Source organism: Haplochromis burtoni, unplaced genomic scaffold, assembly GCF_018398535.1.
Source record: "Haplochromis burtoni strain Fernald_Lab_line unplaced genomic scaffold, NCSU_Asbu1 Contig_1310, whole genome shotgun sequence".
NCBI classification, from domain to species: Eukaryota; Metazoa; Chordata; class Actinopteri; order Cichliformes; family Cichlidae; genus Haplochromis; species Haplochromis burtoni.
The window spans coordinates 1-17,784 of record NW_024583671.1 but is presented as its reverse complement, the minus strand read 5'-3'; the positions used below and the strand labels follow the sequence as shown (position 1 = coordinate 17,784).

Sequence of the window (17,784 nt, the reverse complement as noted above, 5' to 3'; positions counted from 1 at the left end):
CAAACTTTTCAAAATGTTATAAATTTCTCTTAAATGTAATTTTCCCGTTATCTGTCATTTACAAATTACCATTTTATTCCCATTCAGCCTCCGAAAAACTTCTGTCCATCTGACAGAACATTCATCATCCAAATTAAAGGTTGGCTTATTCATTCAGTGTATTCTTGAGCAACTGTACCTTGGTCAAGAGTCTGCTGACATACAGATGAAGGAAGAGCTTCTGAAGTACTTCAAAGAAAGCTTTCAGTCTTGAGGTTAACTGAGATTCAGTGCATATATCCCACCCATTAAGAGTGCACATGCAGAGGCCAGGTCTTCCAGGTCATGCAGACACACCCGAGATGGTTATACCCACATCGGCTGGAGGAGTGCTGGCATCAGCTCTTTCGATGGTAGAAGATAGCAAGGGTAATTTGTTCCAGCTCCCTCTGAACAGCTTTAGCTGTAGCTTAGACACAAAAACATAGAAAAACGGCGTCCAGTTTAATGAAGTAAACACAATATATTACCAACCAATTATTCTTTGAAGAGGATGCTTGGGTCTTCATTCAGGTAAAAAGGTAGTGCCCTGAGGACACACTCCCTCCCCTTTTCAATGTTTCCTTCTGTAGAGAGTGGCAGAGATACAGGAAGAGAAAACAGATATACTTTAGGATGACAGAAACTCACATTATACGCAAAATGAATGACATATCCACTGCACAGATAGACATGTACACAAGACCAACTAATCATCACATGGACATGAATAGTTAACCTGTTGGGCAGGGTTTCCACCACATTATATATGTCCATAATGGAGGTAAAGACAAACTAATACATCATCTTTTTTGCATTCAAAACATAACATAAAAACATTCACTTCTGGTTTAACCTAAATCAAGGGATCAGATTTTACATATGTTTAGGTAATTTAAATTTTCCAACGTTTTGAGTACCAAACTTTGTCTTGCTTAATATAAATGTAAGTGCACTGTGCAGCTACCATACACTAGCTGTTTAAATTTGAAAATGATCTTATTAGCCATAATATTTTGCTACCAACAGAATAACGCACCTGTGTGGCTGGGGCCAAAGTTTGTCTAATTTTCTTCCCTGCAACGCCTCCTTTTTTCTTGAAGACTTTTATGAGCTGGTCAGTGTATTGGTCAAGTTGTGTAAAAAGCCTTGGAACATGTGCAGCAGTAGTAATCCTCACAAATTCTGCTTCCACCTGAAAACATGTCAACAAACACAACATACTGTACTGTAAATATACATACTATATGTACACATATACATACTTTATAACTAAAACTAATGTAGAAAGACCTCATTAAAGCTATAATTTTAACACAAACATTTACACAAAATGCTAATGGAGCCATTACAGCTTTTATTGTTATTTATCAAGTTCCAAAAAATATTGATCACAGCTGATCTGAAAAGAATTTCATGCCTCAGGCCCTTGAACTGCAACCTTTACCATGGTTCAGATGTGGAGAAGAAATAACAGGGGCATGGGATGGGTCACAAAAGAAAACTTAACTTATAAAACAGTTTTGTTTTTAAAAGTATAACAGTTCACATACCACATACAAGCTCAGCAGTACCACATACACCACATCAGTATAGGAGGGAGCAGGTAAAGGCAGGATCTGAGATTTATAAAGTAAAACAAGAAATTCATTACTTAATTTCAAGAAGCAAATTATTGTTTGAATTACAACTAAATAAAATACTACTCAGAAGAAAAGCAAGAGATTGACACTGCCATGTGCTAACTTTCTATAGAAGCAATTATCACCAGGTCTGTCGACCTCCATTGTCTGTCCACTCATATGTCTTGAATAATTTTATTTAAAAAATTAAGTGTGTACTTTCACAAACTGTAATTTATAACTACATTGATATGTATAACTCCGCTAGGAAACATGCTGTATTTACAGACCATTTTTACATAATACAGATTACTGATAGAGCAGAACAATGGTGTCACAGTGGCTTTCGCCCTTGACTTTTTGGATTTTAAATGTCACTTTATGCTATCCTTGCTATCCTATTCGATATTTCCGACTCTCGGTTACAGAAAAGGAATCCCAAGAAAGCAAATGAAAAAATAACCCCTTGAAAAGAATAACCCCATGAACCCCTGTAGCTAATCCCTTAATAAAACAAAAAACAATAAAAATGTTTCTTACACAGTCCACAAAATAAGCATGTCCAGGACCCAGTAAAACTAATGTAAAACAAGCGCACGCAAACGATATAACATGTCTTGTAAGACAAACGCAAAATATAACCATGCTGGACATATAGATACTACACAACATAGTCAAAGAAAAAAGTGGTCTTACCTCTCAAAGAAACAGCAGCTTGGCGCCAAAACAGCCTTTTTCAGTTAAATTTGAAGTCTTGCGCATGAGCAGGCACAAGCCGTGAAACCTTCTTGTTCTGCGCGGTTTCATTACAACTGTTTTTGCATTACTGCCACCTTGTGGATATACAAGGTATATCGATCCTAATTGACTTAACTTAAATGTTATGCGATCAAGTAACACATTAGTATTATGTACGTTGAATAATAGACACAATTACGTAGACTTGATTAGAAAAACATATGTTAACTTAACAAAAACATATATTTTAAGTAAAATGAAAATAAATAATTTATACACTGAACAATCCCACCTCATTCATTTTTTTGAGCGTGTCCCTGCTGAAGAGAAGCCCCCCCAGAGCATGATGCTGCCACCACCATATTTGACAGTGGGGATGGTGTGTTCAGAGTGATGTGCAGTGTTAGTTTTCCGCCACAATAGCGCCAAAAAGTTCCATTTTGGTCTCATCTGACCAGAGCAGCTTCTTCCACATGTTTGCTGTGTCCCCCACATGGCTTGTGGCAAACTGCAAACGGGACTTCTTATGGTTTTCTGTTAACAATGGCTTTCTTCTTGCCACTCTTCCATAAAGGCCAACTTTGTGCAGTGCACGACTAATAGTTGTCCTATGGACAGATTCCCCCACCTGAGCTGTAGATCTCTGCAGCTCGTCCAGAGTCACCATGGGCCTCTTGGCTGCATTTCTGATCAGCGCTCTCCTTGTTCGGCCTGTGAGTTTAGGTGGACGGCCTTGTCTTGGTAGGTTTACAGTTGTGCCATACTCCTTCCATTTCTGAATGATGGCTTGAACAGTGCTCCGTGGGATGTTCAAGGCTTGGGAAATCTTTTTGTAGCCTAAGCCTGCTTTAAATTTCTCAATAACTTTATCCCTGACCTGTCTGGTGTGTTCTTTGGACTTCATGGTGTTGTTGCTCCCAATATTCTCTTAGACAACCTCTGAGCTGTCACAAGCAGCGTATTCTGTATGAGCTTCGGAGCTTGTGTCGAGTAATGGAGGGGGCGTTTCCGCGAAGCGCGTATCGAGGCTTGCTTCATTTATGGGAGGAGCTGAAAATGATGACGTCCGAAGCCTCGCTGCCCGGCTGTACCACGTGACTGGTTCATGAAGCTGGTTCGAACTTTGCCGCGAGTATGACAGCGATATAAACCCCTCAGACTTCATTCAAAATGTGGGTGTTTGATGGAGAGTTGCGGTTTGGAGTTGGAGAGTTTGGAGGTTTATGAGAGTGAGGAGAGAAAGTCAGGAGAGAATGGAGCCAGCTCTCAGTGCTTCATGGGGCTTCATCTGCCCATCACTAAGAAACACATCTCTTGTAATACTGTCTGGCTCTGAAACAACACCCTCACTGGCAATATTACCCAGCACTGGAACACAAAAATCACTTCTAGCTAGCTCACACTCATGTTTCAGCAGTGACAAAATGATAGTAGACAGCCCTTGGTAGTTTTGGTGATTCTAGGTATAACTGGGTGATAATTTTCGTTTTTAAAACCAGCACACACCAAAATTTACTAGTCATGAAATATGAAATTATTGGGTTTTATTTTAACAGACAAAACACACACACATATAAAAAAGACAAATTACATTCTGTTGGCATTCCCTCCCTTTTTTATAGCGTGTACAGAAAAGCACAGAAAAGCACAATAGAGCAGAGTTAGAAAGGAAGAGAAAGAAAAATAGTGGAAAATGTAACGAGGGTGTCAGTTAACCACAGGCCAGCCCGCGAACTGCCTCATCCTCTGCAAACAAAACCTGCCTGAAACACGGATTAGGATACACTCAGAAGGAGTGTGTATGTGTTTGCTGTTGGGACCTTGGTTGCTTTGTGCTGACTTGTGCTTTTGTGTGTATGATTGAAACCTTTTTTTATTCAGTTGTCTTCTCAAACGTGAAAATATTCTGGTTCTGTTCTTCCTTGATGTTTCTTTCTTGTTCCTTTTTTATACATTAATTTATCTTGAAAAAAATAAATATATAGAGTCAAACCACAGCCCTTTAGATCACATATAAATCTGAAAAAATCTTTATAACCCGAGGCTGAATTAAAAATTTTACTAGAAACTGTTCCTGTTTAAGTTGCTCATTTATACAACTTAAACAGGAAAAGAAGGGCATTTGTGGTTTTTCGAGTTGCTGTCACTGGTTTTCCACAGGTAGCTGAAATTCTGCACAAAGGTGTAATAATGGGAAAAAATGAACACAGTTTCCAAAGGAAGCAAAGAAGTAGCATAAAAAAAACAAGTGATCCCTGGGAGGTCAGTCAGCTGATGGAGTACATTTTAAAACTTGAGTTTAAAAGTAACATTTCTTCTAGACCAGTAAACAACAAAACATGCCCACCTTATATAAGTTTTTTTAAAAATCAAATCATTCACTGCATGGGAATGGAGCCCAGTATGCACCATGTGCAGATTTAAGATTACATTTTAAGAATGCAACAAAGATTTTTCTAAGATTGTGTTTTTTAAAATATTTTTCTTGCAGTTTAACACTGCAGAATATACTTAAATATATAAATTTAAAATAATAAATTTAATAATTCTTAATAAATATAAGACATTATCTCTTTCTAAACACTGGATGAAATTCATATTTTTTGCTTGTTTTATTTTTATTTTGGCCTATAATAGCAATGTTTGAAAATCTTTACCATGACAGGTATTTTGTAATGGTGTGATGAACTGTATCGTAACACACTTAATAGGTTTTGTATTTTTAAGTCATATTTGATAGGCATAAAATCTGTATGTTCTCATGATAAGATATAAATATTTTAATTATAAAACTGCAAAATCTGCATCTGTTGCACATGATGCAGATTATTACATTCCTTTCTTTAAAATTATGAAATTATATTCCATACTGTAATTATATTTAAACTTGAATTTTACTCAATCTTACTTTTTGAGATTTGAGTTGATTATAATGCCACCTGCATGATATTAGGAGTAATTATTTTACTGAATACATAAAGTGTGAAATTGTGAAATCTTGTTCAATAAAGATCAGTCTTATGAAATTGTTAGATCTATGCAAAATATCAAACCACAGCAATGATAATACTATATTGTAGTTTTTTTTTAACATATATGTCATTTAAAGTTCTACAGCTGAGCCATGCTTAATATATTGAAGTTAAAAATTATTATTTAAAACACATTTGCGGAATGGAAATGGCTGTCTTCATTAAATGTCATCTAATGAGAAATTTATGCCTTAAATACAGGATTTTCTTTTGTGTTTAACATCAACATATCAACAATATCACAAAAACATCACATGATGGATAGTAAAAAGATATGACAGACATTTTAGAACTGTCTGTGTCTTCTGACTACCATTAACTTATAATTATGAGGTCTTTTAATTTTAGTAGTTATTTTATTGTAATGGTGTCATTTTTCGCAAAGAAAATCTTGCTTATTTTCTTTCCTTTTTTCAAAGTCCATTCATACATGTATTTGCACATGCACCAAAATGATTTTCAACTTGCAGAAGTGCATCTGTGTCACAGGACTGAAAGTTGGATCTAGACAACTATTTACAATTAACTGATATTAAGTTGGCATAAGTGGCCAAACATTTTTCTTCTTTTGGATAAGCTCACATCATTATGACTGTATCTGCCAATAATGCCTTGAGGAAATGTGTCCATCACAGCACACTTACACAGCCAAAATGGTTGTTGAGGTGTGACTTTTTCTCTCTGCCCCTGAGGACTTCTGCCAATCACACCACTGGCAAAAGACAATGGAAAATGTGTTTCTTTATTTTTATTTATTTCCATTTTCTCCAAAGAAGATAAGTGTCCACTGCCCCTAAGAATGTGTCAGTGGGATCAAGAAATGTCAAAACTAGTGCTGTCTCACATTTAGACGACATTTACACACACACACACACACACACACACACTCACACACACACACACACACACACACACACACACACACACACCAACACACACACAACACACTCACCACACAGCTCAACTGGATACCCTGGTCTTTGTCCAGGGATATTCTGACAGCACCTTGGGAAACTGACTTTAGGGATCAGTACTTTTATGATTCAGCCAGAATGTATGTGTGTGTGTGTGTGTGTGTGTGTGTGTGTGTGTGTGTGTGTGCACGTGCATCTTTGGATCCATTAGGAACCCATGGGAAAGATGTCAGTCTATGACAAGGGACTGGTCCATTCCCCAGAGGGGACAGCAGGGAAGGGGTAGTAATGGTGCTGACAGGTGAGCTCCACTCTGCTTTTTTCACTTTTTCTGGGCGTGTGTGTGTGTGTGTGTTAGATTTAATATTGTCAACGAGGCCGATGATGTGGAGGACCGATGTTTGGGGGGTTTTACACTTATTTATAGTTAAATAAGAGAACGCTGCAAACAATAAACTTGGCTATGCTTTGATGCTATTTCTAGATTGTTATTTAGCCAAACCAGCATGATTGTGGAAGGCAGTCTGGCATCTGTGTATGCATTTCTGGACCCGATCTGCTTTGTGTGATGTGTGAAATATTTTCTTGGCACACACTGGGACTCTTAATAGCAATTTCTCATGGTTTGAATGCCACAGCCAGGCTGAGTAGTGAAAATCTGCATTACTATCACCATCTTCAAATGGTTGCGTTCAGCAGGACAATGCACCACTGTCATAAAGCACAGGTTGGCTAAAGTTGATTTGATGGACAACACAATGAACTTCACTGGCCTCCCCATTTACCAGTAACCAGTAGGATACCTTTACAATGTCGTAGAACAGTACAAAGAATCCTATAGAATAGAATATTAAACATTTACATGACCTAAAGAGCAATTTTAGCTGCATTGCTGCATGAGAATTTCACTAAACTGAAATAAATCCCATCTTTTTTTTGCCAGTGGTCAGTGAATTACTTTTGCTTTTCTATTTTAAATGTGCCCCAGTCTACCACCCTGGAAGGCTCCGCTGACAGATGTAATCAGTTTCTGTCTTTTTTTGTAAACAAGGTTGAGTCCATCAGGTCAGCAATAGTACCTCCTACATATAATCCATCCACGTTTAATTCCTGTTCAGCTGCCTTATACCAGTTTGAACCTATCTCAATTACACTTCTTAACAAGATGGTTAGGCAAATTAAACCTTGTGGTTCTCCTGTGGATGTTATCCCTGCATGACTATTTAAAGAGGTTTTCCCTTCAATTGGAACCTCAGTCCTTGCTATTATAAATAGCAGTATTACTTCCAGTTTGATTCCTGATGGTATAAAACATGCAACTGTAAACCCTTTATTAAAAACACCTGACCTTGACCCTTTAGTTTGCTCAAATTTTAGACCCATTTCAAAACTTCCATTCCTCTCAAAGTTATTGGAAAAAATAGTTTTTACGCAACTGAATACGTTTTTAGATATTAATGGTATCATGGAAGCTTTTCAGTCTGGTTTTAAACATCTACACTCCTCTGAAACAGCACTTTTATGTGTTTTTAATGATATCTTTTTAGCTAGTGATTGTGGAAGTCTTGTGATCCTTGTGCTTTTAGATCTTACTGCAGCATTTGATACTGTTGACCACAATATTCTTACCTCTTGTTTGGAACACCTAGTTGGCATCAAAGGTGCAGCACTGGATTGGCTTCATTCATATTTGAGTGGCAGAATGTTTAGTGTTAAAGTTGAAAATTTTGCTCAATCCTTGGCCCTTTTCTTTTTTCATTATACCTGCTCCCTTTGAGGTCTATTTTTAGAAAACACAAAATATCCTTTCACTGCTACGCAGACGACTGACAACTTTATTTGCCTTTAGAACCAAATTGCCCAGGCTCCATCCAAATCCTTTTGAACTACCTTGAAGATGTCAAAGCTGAGATAGCTCTGAACTTTTTGAGTTTCAATGAGAGTAAAATGAAGGTGATTGTATTTAGACCTAATAATATTTCATGCAACCCGCTTAGGAATTGTGGATGGCTAGGGTCTTATATCAAACAGCATGTGACAAATTTGGAAGTCATTATGGACACAGATTTTAAATTGGACAAACATATTAGTTCTGTGTGGCAAAAAAGGTTTTCTCAGTTGAGGCAAAGAGCAAAGCTGAAGCCAGTTTTGTCAAGACATGACATGGAGAAGGTAATACATGGCTTGACTACTGTAATGCACTTTATGTTGGAGTCAGCCAAGGGTCTCTTGCACATCTTCAGCTCATTCAAAATGCTGCTGGCCGCCTCGTAAAAGTCTCGAGACCAGTCTTGGTCTCGAGACTTTTACGTGGTCTTGGTCTTGTCTTGGTCTCGACGGACCTTGGCCTTGGTCTTGTCTTGGTCTCGGATCCCTCGGTCTTGTCTTGGTCTCGCTGTCGTGGTCTTGCTGTTTCAGATCGACATAGTGGTCGGGAGATTTGGAGTCAACAGTATCCGTGACACACAATGTAACGTTCGATACTGTGTCATGCGCAAAAGCATCAGCTCTAAGAGCCGTGCTTAGAGAGTGTTTGTAGTGAATCAGAAGAGTCGACTCCCATTGAGCGAGAGCTGGCTCCTCACTTAATTTCCTTTCGCTGCTCAGCTCTCACACAGTGACTCAGCTATGCCATCGCAAAAGCACATAAATATGCCTGACACCCGTAAACGAAGCAGCATCTGGCTGCAGTTTAAAGACTTTTTTGTCTCTATCTTGGTCTCGTCTCGACTATTTCTTAGTCTTGACTTGGTCTGTCTTGGTCTTGTCTTGGTCTCAATACCCTCTTGTCTTGGTATTGTCTTGGTCTTGGTTTAAGCAGTCTTGACTACAAGTCTAGCATGAACATGTAACACCTGTCCTGTCCTTTCTTCATCGGCTTCCTGTTCATGACAGAATTAATTTCAAAGTCCTAACGCTGGTTTATAAATGCCTTAATGGTCTTGCTCCCCCATACCTTTCCGAGGTACTTCAGACTTATATTCCTTCGCAGACCCTTAGATCAGCTGACCAGTTGCTGTTGGTTGTCCCAAAATCTGGGCTAAAACGTAGAGGAGAACGAGCCTTTTCAATTATGGCCCCCAAACTTTGGAATACGCTGCCTTTAAATATTACACAGGCATCTTTGTTCCATTTTTAAGTCACTTTTGAAAACACACCTTTTTTCGATAGCGTTCAGACTGGTGTGAGTTGATATGTTTATTATGTGTATTATTATGTTTTTATGTGAGTGTCAGTGGTTTTATCTTGTGTTTTACTCTTTTGTTTCTGTACAGTACTGGGCAAACTTTCTGTTTTTAAATGTGCTATATAAATAAATTGGATTTGGATTTGGATTTTGGCATCAACCTTCCACTCAACATCCAGCTTCTCCAAATTCCAGGCTATCAGCATCTACTTACAGCTGCTAACAGAGTCAATATTGTCAGGGGATCTCTGAAAATATACTGTAACAATACCAAGTCTCCCTGTCTGTCTATCTGTACGTGTGTGTGTGCATGTGTCTATATGTGTGTGCATGCCTGTATGTGTTTCTGTGGCCCCAAAACAGTGATTGATCATTAATATTTTATTTTTCTGCCTTGGTGGAGTCTCTCATGAGAAAAACACATTATTATTCACAGACATTCACCCGTCTCACATATGCATCCACACACACAAGCAGATGAACACATGTGGCCTAAACCACACTAAACCACATGGAAACATAGACTATAAATAGAGCACAAACACACACACAGTCCAATTTGCCTCCGCAATGGTTGAGTTGTTTTGGACATGCAGTCTCAAGGGAACTACTATGTCCACACTGTGTCTGTGTGTGTGTGTGTGTGTCTACGTGTGTATATGATGGCCACAACCACACAAGTATAAAGTCAGTAAACCCACATACATGGTACACACTCACCCTGTAGTGAATGCACAAGGAGCAACTTGGGGTTGCATTTTGCCCAAGGCTTCTGCAACATACAGAATTGAAGAACTGGGGATCAAGTTATCAACCTTCTTATTAGCAGGCAACACGCTCTACCCCCTGAGTTACAGCCAATAGAAGTAACTTTGTAAAGTAGCCATTACAGATAACTTTCAACCATTAATGACACTTTCAGTACAGCAAATAAATATGTACCATGTTCACTCAATCGTGGTATTGAGTAGCGATCTGCTCTTCCATGGTTCCAACAGAAATCTTCTCCCTCTTTTCTGTATAACTCTCAGATTTGTTTATCCGTCTTTGTTAATCGCCTGTGAATACAACTAAAATCTTCAGAAGTGTGGGGAAAATTGAAATATACCCCCGACATAATAAGTGAAAGCCCACCTTAGGGGGGTCACATTTCACTGCAGGGCAACTTGCATGTGACAAATAAAGGCTTTCTTGACTTGACTTGACTTGGCTTCCTGCTGCTTGCCTTTTACTTGCAGCAGCAGTCTGGGTGGGTCCTCAGAAGTGGCAGTACTTGAGAAGTGGGAGTGGCTAAAGGCACAAAGATTCCTCCTTCAGTCTCTTTCAGTGGGCAGCTTTCATTTCCTCAGAATCACTTGTTAGGTTAGATTCTTAGATTATTTTTTTCTTGCATCCTTCCCTTTCTTACAATAGTGATTATCAATCCCCTACACATCCATAATCCCTTAGTGTTCAATAAACCAATTGGAACATTGAACTCTGTGTGGAATCTCATTTGTTGTTAGCCTGAGTTGTTAACTAATTGGGGATGATCCCGGATTTAAATTGGTGCATTGTTTGCTTTCAATAGGTGTTCATTGTTGCTCTGTGTAATTTTTCTTTATTTTGTGGAGTCAGATATTTGTGTGCTTATGTTACTGTGTAGCACTTGTTAGCATAACCACAAAGGATTGTTGTACATCTAAAGAGCTGTATCGTTTTCACCTTAAGCGAAATTTATGGTCCCACAAATGTGTTTGCATGCACATTATTGGTCAGACAATGACCAGAAACCCATTGCAGACGTGCTCTGGTTCAGTCTTCCAGAGTCCTAATTGCATGTCACAGGAAGTGGATGATATATGCATCTGACAAATGCTAACTGGTTGACAAGTGGTAGATAAGTTTGCATCCTTCAGATTGTCCACAGGGGTTTGGGACCTAGTAGCTTTTAGTTCTTGCTGTTTTGTTCAATTAATATTGCTTTTAGTATTTTTGCTTGCAACAATTTTTGTTGTTGCAAGCATTGTAGCTTGCCATCACCAGTGTGTGAATGTGTGTGTGAATGGGTGGATGACAGGTTGTGTAAAGCGCTTTGGGGTCCTTAGGGACTAGAAAAGCGCCATACAAATACAGGCCATTTACCATTTTACCATTTATGTAGTCATGCTAAGTAGAGTGAAATAACTCTTTTGGATATGTTCTTTATCTTAAAAATCTAGCCTAAGTTGTCTAAAAAGGATCCAGGCACTTTTTTTTCTGTTTCTTGAAAGGTTAACTAAGAGGGAGACAAAAACCAGACAGACCTTGCTCCTTATCGCGAGCCGTGGGTTTTTTTTTCTTCTTTCTCTCACCCTCTCTCTCGCACTTTTTTTCCACTTCACTCCACATGCGAGCCTTGTGTTTTGAGCTGTGAAGAGGGCGGTAGTTACACTCGCAGTAGCACAGGAACAGAGGGAGAGAGAGAGAAAGAGAGCCAGGGACAACAACGTCACATTAGAAAGGTATAGTAATCATCCACAACTATTTTCAGTTGCAGATGATAAAAGATTCAGAAAGTTTATTCATGCAGGCCCATATGACAGAGAATGCTCATCTTCTTTTTGTTTTCATTTTTTAATTTATATTTAATTGTGTTGTGGTTTGCAGTGTTTTGTGTTGTTTCACTTTAAATTTGTTTAAAAGGAAAAAGCTGAAATTTTAATTAGTTAGAAGTTGAACTGTGAATAGTTGGTTTTTGTATTATATGATGTATTTATTTTTATGTGGAGTGAATGAATAAAAGTATATTTATGGCGGCCCCTACAGACAAAGCATGTACAAACTTCAAAACACATATGAACTCTGAAGCACGTACAAACCCTGAAGCACGTGAAAACTCCAAAACACATAAAAACTCCAAAACATGTACAAAACACAACAGAAGTGCTCCAGGATGCTAGGGGGCAGTGTTGAGCTTTTGTTACCCAGTGGCTACACAAGCCAGCAAGAACCAACGACCAGATTTGCTGTGTGGTAGTAACAGGTAAATGAACATTTTTTTTAAATTATTTGAATATATATGAGTGCTTGTGTATAAATACACAAACAATACACATATGGTTTCAATTGTGTAATTTAAGTGATCTAGGTAGCTCTGTTTTGGAAGTTCAATTAACGCTAGAAATGTGTTTTGGAGTTTGTACGTGCTTTGTCTCTAGGGGCCACCATAAATATTTATATATAAACATATATAAATAAAACCACTTTTTTTTTACATTACTAATTCCTTTTGTGCATAATTTTATATTGCTGTTAATAATAAATTAATTAAAGCAACAAAAAAACCTGAAGAGCCGGTTCGGAGCCGAAAGAGCCAGCTCTTTTTAGTGAGCCAAGCCGAAAGAGCCGGTTCTCTAAAAAGAGCTGGAAATCCCATCACTATGTGGTTGTGAATTCAGCAGATGTCAGCATGCTTTTATTACAATATGCTGACATCAGCCTGCTTGTATAACAACACACTGATCTCTGATTTTTAACCTACGACCTTGAAGCATTGCATACTAAAATGGTCTATTTTATTATCTTTACCTATACGATTGGAGAAGAATTAGCTGAAATCTGAAAACTTGACATTTTATGATATATTTATGTAGTGTGATATTACAAAACTTTATGGCATCATTATGAAGTTGTAGGCCATTGTATTGACAAAAACAAAAACAAAAAGTGTGTTGTACAGCTGTCTCTTTGCCCTTTCATATGATAAAATATACTAGATATGATTTCGTGAATTTTTTTTCAATGTCAACTCTGACCTTGGGAACTAACAATTAAGGTCAAGGTAAATGCTTAGCTAACCTATCTCCGTGCTCCCTTTTTTCTTTCTTTCCAAGGCCTGGTATGTTGTGAAGTCTGAGGACGATCCATGGGTAATATAAAGTCTTTACTGATTGTCCAATTTGATGTGACCTTTACCCTATTGTCACCAAAATTATTAGCTCCAGCTGTTATTGGTCACATGATCAGACAAAATTTGAACATCTTGAAAAGTGTGGATGCTAGACTTATGAACAGACATACTGACAAACAAACAAATGGAACTGTTTATATACACTTTCTTCTCGGAATGACAATTGCTAAGAATCCAGTGATTGTGATTCTATTATCATTATCATTTATTAACCAGGAGGGCCCCAAAGCCTTCGACAGCCCATCATTACTTTAAAAACAGCTAAGGCTGGCTGTTTTGAAGAATCTAAAATATAAAACATGTTTTGAGTTATTTCACACTTTCTTGTTTACTACATAATTCCATGTGTGTTTATTCATATTTCTGATGCCTTCAGTGAAAATAAAAGAAGAACCGATAAATGAGGCGTGTCCAAACTTATGATGAAGTCATTGGAAAAATAACTGCCCTGTGTTAAAGTCTGTAGTAAAAAGAAAAAGTTAAACAGCAAAAACAGATTTCTCTGCTTGTCCAAATGCAAAAGCTAATGATGCAGGTGCAGTAAAATGTTAGTCTAATCCGTTCCTGCCCGTCATGAATCTCCAAAGCTTCTGATGGAGATGATCCAGGATACAGGCCACATAAAAGTAAAAATATCTAGGAATATGGGTCCTTTAGAATCATTCATCTTGGGATCTGTATTGCTATTTTCCACAAAGATATGGAGCACTGTGCTACAGTACAGGGAAGGAGTGTAAATATGTTGACCTTCCTCTTCATCATCAAATTCAGGGGTGTTGGAGCCCAGCTACCATAGAGCAACAGCCAAGGTACTCCAGGTCACAGGACTAACCCACATCGTTGTCACGGACGTTAGAATGATTGACTTTTTAATCATTCTAACGTCCCCCCAGTTTACTTTTAAAAACTACAAGCAGTCTGAGAGAAAAATGCTCTAATGATATAGTACTACGAGGTCTTAAAGATCAGATTGGACCTGATTTTTCAAGACCTTGTATGTGAGGAAAAATGTCTTTAAACTTGATTCTGGGGACTAGTCAAAAGAAGGCAATACAGGAGAAATGTACTCTCTCTTTCTAGTCCCTGTCAGTACTCTTGCTGCACCATTTTGGATTAACTGAAGGCTTTTCAGGGAGTTTTTTTCTATTGAGAAGTCTTATTGAATTCTTTTTTATTTATTTAAAAACTACCAGTTTATTTAATGTTATTGTGTCTTATCATATCTTTTTATTCGCTATTATAGCACCTAGTGCAGACATGAGAGTCACTGTTAGGCGAATATCTGATCATTGGAGTTCTCTCTTTAATTTTACAGGATTCATAACTGACACAATATAAATAAAATGAAAGTGAGATGAAATAAATAATATGTTTCTCAGCTGTGTTGATGGATTAAAATGATGAAAGCAGATACAGACTGTTACAAACTGCATTTTATTAATTTAAACATTTTCTGACTTTTTTTTACATAAATAAGAATAAGAAAGAAAGAAATTGCCAAAGATTTGTGGGGACATTGTGATGTTTGGGGGGGGTTTCTCATTTTTTTGATTTTTGATTTTGATTTTGATTTTTCTAATCAAAATCAAACCATTAAGCTAATGTGAGACCTAAAACCCTCCAAATGCTTCTATAAAGAAAGAAGCAGAAAGTTTTAGCTTGTACACAGTGTGACTGTAAGATTTATTTACTTTGGAAATAAAGCTTTATATTCTTTCTGCTATAAAGTGAGTAATTTAAGTGTTATACAAGCAATTTTAATTACATTGGCATTTATTAACAAGTTAAAAACATACACATTAAAAAACTAGAATGCAGGTGTGTTCAGCCTCTTAGAGCATGACAGGAAGGGCTCCAACTTTCTCCCTACAACACTGAAGTGGATAAGCAAAGATGAGTGGATGGATGCAGGGGTTAAAAAACAAACAACAGTCTGGACTGTATCAGTTTTGAAAAACAAGCTACTGTGGCGATGTCCTTTCTAGACCTTGAGGTTCCCGTTAGATAACACACCACTACATTCACTGACACTTAGAATCTCACCTCCTCTACTTACTGAATACTGAACAGCCAGTATTGAGTCTATCCAGCCATTTCATTTATACAAATGTTTTTAGCCTTCTGATTTTTTTTGTCAGCTTTTTCATTTTTATCATGTAAATTTTTTATGAAAGGAAAAAATATAACTGCCATCTGTTTAACAATGCCAAACCTCCTCTAGCTCGCATTCTCATTGTCAAAACATCTGGGTTTTAATTGATTCCTGTTTTGTGGTATTCACAGTTACTCAGCTTCCTACTTAGACCACATGCATATATACTCAAAGGTGAAGTCATACTAATGTGTGCGAGCGCAGCACTGTCACACTAATTGCTGGGCTCATATACGTGATAGGGTTACAAGCAGCCTGGAGCCAATTTTTTTTCCTCAGTTAAATAAAAGCTGCAGCCTATCTGCGTCCTTCCTCTGAGGGGCGCTGCTTATTGTTTAAACATCTGTCTTCCTATTGCCCCCGAGTGTTCAGCAATTTGGCAGCAAGGCTGTGTGTGAGTATGCATGTGTATGCAGGCAAACTAGACGTGTGTAAATGTGGTTTGAGCAACTAAGTTTCTGAGGAAAAGAGGTTCTTGATATAACTGTTTCAAAAAGTGAAATATAGTTGCGCCTGTGCATGTGCACGAGTTGCCAAACATACATTATGCAATATGAAAGAGAAGAATTTAAGTATATCTATAAAGTGAGCTATTGGTTTTCCATCTTAATCGGAAATTTAATGACTTGACCCTTTTCTAAAAAAAAAAAAACTACTTCCACATGTACACACGATTACAGTAAGCTTGCATACAACCAGTAAGTAGATGCACAATGTACGTGCTCACTCATGTTTCCGTTTTGCCTTTGTTTAAAATGCTAAAACACATCCTGGGTAGAAGCATACTCTCCTCTGCAAAGGCTAATCATTCACAAGCCTAATTTTGCCTGATCAGTGAAGCAAAAAGGAACCCATCACTATTTTCTCCAGTAGTACCTTCTTGACAAGACATACTGCCACATGTAGGATCATAGAGATATGATGCGCTGTTTTCCCATTGTCTACTCGGTAGAAATTAAGACTTTTAAAAAAAACAAACAATAATAATAACTGCTTTAATTTGTTTGGTTTACAAAGCTAAGAAATCTCAGTTTGTAACAGAGTTCCTCAAACTTTTCCAGAAATAGTGACCTCTAAGAACAAAAAAGTTTCTGGCTTTGGAAGTAAACAGTGACAATTATTTTCCTGTAATGCTTCGCTTAACATAGTTACAACAGCACTGGCAATCCATGTTTTCACATGAACTCAAAGCTACTGAACATGCCTACCTATTGATCAACAACATATACATAAATGTTTGGTGGTCAGATTCTGATGGCTCATCCCAGCTGTGAAGGGGATTAGAGCAGGACCCCCAGAGCCTAGACACTTGTAGTGGAGATGAAGCTCACTTGAATAGAGCTTGAATGATGAGAGGTGTAGATGGGGAGGAAGTGGGTCACACAAAGGCGTCTGCGAAGGAGAAAGACAGATGTGCAGTGAAATTTAAAGTAATGCTGATTGGCCTGGAGAAGGCCGGAAGCAGGTGATTGGACTAGACCAGTAATGACACAAACAGTTTGACAGCGTGGGAAAGTGGACGTGAAAGCTTTGATTCAGCCGACAGCATCTGGGAGCAGACAGATGTTACGCCATAGATCTTCCTTATTGAACCCATTAGATCAATTTTGTTGTTTTTCACCTCACTATTTTCCCCGTCATTCTGTCCTGTCTCTCTCCATCCTCACTAGAATTGTATTCTCTGGAAAATAACAAAAATATAATCTTATGATAATTATTATAAGAGCAGATCGGGGGATCCACAATTGATATCAGTACAGCACACTGGTTAGTTATGTGAAATTTGGACTACATCTCCACTCTTATTGTTTTGGGGTTTTTTTGCTCTCTCCCTCTCTGCTTTTGACTTGCTGTCACTTGGATCTTGAACAAGTACAAATAAGCAGAAACTTTATAAGTCACACCAATGTCTCTGCATTATCAGAACAGAACACTTTTGCTATACTTCAGTTAAAGTGTGTTTTAAATCTGCATCATCATCGTTGTGTCATGAAATTACCTCTTTATCAAGTTTCTGCTGCACTGAAAAAAGTCTAACATGCAGTCATTCATTCAATCTAATAAGTGCCATTCAAAACAGAATAAAATCATTGATTTGATTGTGAAACCCTTTCTTTTTGCATTTTAAAATACCACTTTTGATTTGGATGAAACTAAATATCTGTACAAAGGACACAACGCAAAGTTTTT

At 37.7% G+C, this 17,784-nt stretch overlaps 1 long non-coding RNA gene across 1 annotated transcript; it reads right to left on the bottom strand.

Annotated features, from left to right (window-relative positions):
* Positions 1–602: 602 nt before the first annotated feature.
* On the bottom strand, positions 603–2,644 carry LOC121813235. The gene is made up of 3 exons (XR_006053590.1): positions 2,181–2,644; positions 1,572–1,637; positions 603–1,213 (listed from the first exon to the last, which is right to left on the bottom strand). It is a non-coding gene; the product is annotated as an uncharacterized LOC121813235 (long non-coding RNA).
* Positions 2,645–17,784: the final 15,140 nt, after the last annotated feature.